Source organism: Triticum aestivum, chromosome 1D (genome assembly GCF_018294505.1).
Source record: "Triticum aestivum cultivar Chinese Spring chromosome 1D, IWGSC CS RefSeq v2.1, whole genome shotgun sequence".
Classification (NCBI taxonomy): Eukaryota; Viridiplantae; Streptophyta; class Magnoliopsida; order Poales; family Poaceae; genus Triticum; species Triticum aestivum.
In genome coordinates this window covers 5,328,406-5,331,735 of record NC_057796.1, presented here as the reverse complement: position 1 = coordinate 5,331,735, position 3,330 = coordinate 5,328,406, and the positions used below count along the sequence as shown (strand labels likewise).

Sequence of the window (3,330 nt, the reverse complement as noted above, 5' to 3'; positions counted from 1 at the left end):
TACCTGTCAAGGGAGAGGATTGCTCTGCGACACCACCACTTCTCAAACTTGGCCTTCACAACACACTACATAGACAGATGTAAACTAAAATATGAATTCCTTTGCACTGGGATCATAAAACAAAATATTTAGAACTGAATCATATAGTAATTAATCACAATCTACAGGGCTGCTGCACTCTAATCTTTGCAAAAGAACAAAAAAATAACATTGTTTTAACCTAAACAGAAGTGCCAAATACTAAACAATGACCATTATTGTTATACTAGTGAACTATCTGCTAGAGATTCTACACCCATACTAAAAGCAATGTACGAGGCTACGAGCTGCCACCTTTTTGGCGCACCAGGGAGCTGGAGTGGCTGGAGGTCGAGCTGGGCTGCTAGACGTCGACGGGGCGGATCTCGACTGCGAGGGAGTCAGTCGATGGTGATGGAGTCGGCGCTGGACAGGTGGGAGGGAATGGGGAATGGTGGAGAGAGGGAGGAAGGAGGAAGGAGGAGAGGTACCTGGTCGCCGGAGGGGTCGGGGTCGGGGTCGGCGAAGGGGTCGCGGTCGGGATCCGAGCTCTTCCGGGTCCTCGCTCGCCGCGGTCGAAGGAGAGCAGGGGCCGGTGGCGGAGGACGGCAGGGGCAGGCGGGATGGGCGCGTCGGGGCCGCGCTCGCCGGCTGCTGCAGGGGCTGGAGGAGGCCCTCGCTCGTCGGAGGGAGGAGGAGAGGAAAGGAGCGAGCGGCGTGCGCTCGGCCGATCCCGTTCGGGGGGCGCGGGGGTGGCGGGGGTGGAGTCCCGCGGGGGTCGGGGCGGCGGCGTCGAGGCAGCACAAGACCACAGCGGCGGCGGCGTCGCCGACGGCGTGCAGGCGCGGCGGACGGAGGGGGCGGAGCAAGGGGGCGGCGGCGTACAGTTGGGGTCGAGTGGGGGATCTGGCGAGGGAGGGAGGGAGAGGCCACGTACAGTGCGAGGGGAACAAGTGGAGTGGGTTAGCAATGGCGCACCTCCCCCTGGTGCGCCATAAGTAGGTCGATTCTAATGGCGCACCGCCCCCTGGTGCGCCATTAGAATTTTGTTTTAATTACTAGCCCGACTGCTCAGGTTATATTTCCACCTAACCCTATCTCCATTAGAACACGCCCACTAGCCCGACTGGTCAGGACGCAGCACACACACAAGGAGGTCCTGGGTTCAATTCCCAGGCTCCCAAATTTTTGTTTTTATGCATTTAAAATGCTGTTTGATATTTATTTGTGTTTAAATATGTTCAAACTTGTTTAAATCATAACAGTAATATTTTTTATAAAACAATAATAATTTTATAAAAAATGCATTTAAAATGCTGTTTGATATTTATTTGTGTTTAAATATGTTGAAACTTGTTTAAATCATAACAGTAATATTTTTTTATAAAAACAGTAATAATTTTTATAAAAACAGGGTGCGGGGGGGTGCTCGGCGGCGGTGGAGCGGGGGAGGGTGCGGTGGGTCGTCGGGGGTTGCGGGGGGTGCTATGTCCTTGTCGTTACCGGTGTAGGATTCCATCGTTACCCCGGAGTTCTGATAACCATCGCTCTTCATGTCCTTGTCCTCGGTGTAGAATGTGTCCTCGGCGGAGGTTGCGGCGCGCGCGGCGAGGGCGAGGTTGGTGTCGGCCCTGCGGCGCTGCTCCGGCGAGAGTGGGGTGGGGTCGGAGGGGAGGATGGGGAGAGGGAGGCGGCGGGGGCGCGGATTGGGAGCGGACGGAGAGGAACTGGCGCGGGGGAGAGGGACGAAGGGGAACTGGCGAGGGAGAGGGAGGAATTAGCTATAGCATTCATTTGTGACGGTGGAGCAGGCCGGAGAGGGTGCAGGGGGTCGTCAGCGGCGGTGGAGCGGGCCGGGGAGGGTGCGGTGGGTCATCGGCGGCGGTGGAGCAGGGGAGCTAGGGTGCGGTGGGTCGTCGGCGGCGGTGGAGCGGGGGAGGGTGCGGTGGGTCGTCGGCGGCGGTGGAGCAGGGAAGGGTGCGGTGGGTCGTCGGCGGCGGTGGAGCGGGGGAGGGTGCGGGGGGTCGGCGGCGGCGCCCGATGGAGCGGGGTAGAGGGTGCGGGGGGTGCTCGGCGACGAGGGGGGCCGGATCTGGCGAGGTGGGATAGCGATCGAGATGGAGGGGGGTCGCTAGTAATGGTGCACTGTTCCCTGGTGTGCCATTAGTAGTTTTGCAAAAAATAAAAAATAAAAAAAATATAGTAGTGGCGCACTATGTGGCTAGTGTGCCATTACTAGTTAGAACTAGTAATGGCGCACTGTGTCCTGGTGCGCCATTAGTATGTTTGGAAAAATAAAATAAAAAAATTGTTACTAATGGCGTACCGTGTGTCTGGTGCGCCATGCGCCATTGCTATATAGCAATGGTGCACCACATGTCTGGTGCGCCATTAGTGGCCATTCCATCTATAGCCCTTTTTCTAGTAGTGGTAGCACCACTGTCGACGTACCAGTTTGTGTCAACCCTGTACGAGCCATCCGCTCCTCCAGCGACCTTCTCATCACCGGACGAGTCGCTGTCCTCCTGGAAGCGATACCAGCAGTCCCTCACCGAGTGTCCAAGCTTGCCACAAATCTGGCAGCGGACAGCATCTGGATGGGACTTGCTGGAGTTGTTGCGGCGTCCCTTAGGGTTGGTGTAGCGTGAGGAGCCGCCGCCACCGCCGCCGCGGCCACGTGAAGCGGTGTTAGCAGACGACTTGAACCCACCGCCGGAGTTGTTTCCTTGGAAGAGCGCGACTCTCTGGTCGAAGTTACTCATCTGGGCGAAGAGTTCATCCAGGGTGACCGGCTGTGTGCGGGCGTCGAGGGCAGAGACGAGCGGCTGATACTCCATATCCAATCCAGCAAGGATGTAGGAGATCAGCTCGCTGTCATCTTGAAGAGGTTTGCCTGCTGCAGCAAGCTCATCCGCCAGAGAGCGCATGTGCGCGAAGTAGGTTGCCACGGACTGTGTGCCCTTCTGTGCATTCGCTAGTGCGATGCAGATGTTGTTGACCCTCGACAGCGACTGGGACAAGAACATGCTCGCCAAGGCTGCCCAGAGTTCATGTGCATGGACGATGGAGGTAACCTGCACTAGAACTTTTTTGATGAGATTGTTCAACAGATAGCCGAGTACCTGCTGATCCTCTCGGATCCAGACGGCGTGAAGGGAATTTGGGATGGTCTCCTCCTTCCCATCTTTGTCCTTGATGACGACTTGTTTGGCCGGCTCCGGGTTCGCTCCATCAACATATCCGAAGAATCCCGCTCCTCTGATCTGCGGTGTGATTTGGGTGCGCCAGAGGATGAACGCTTTTCCATGACTT

At 56.7% G+C, this 3,330-nt stretch overlaps 1 pseudogene; it reads right to left on the bottom strand.

Moving 5' to 3' along the window:
* Positions 1–2,766: 2,766 nt before the first annotated feature.
* On the bottom strand, positions 2,767–2,903 carry LOC123183801 (uncharacterized; annotated as a pseudogene).
* Positions 2,904–3,330: the final 427 nt, after the last annotated feature.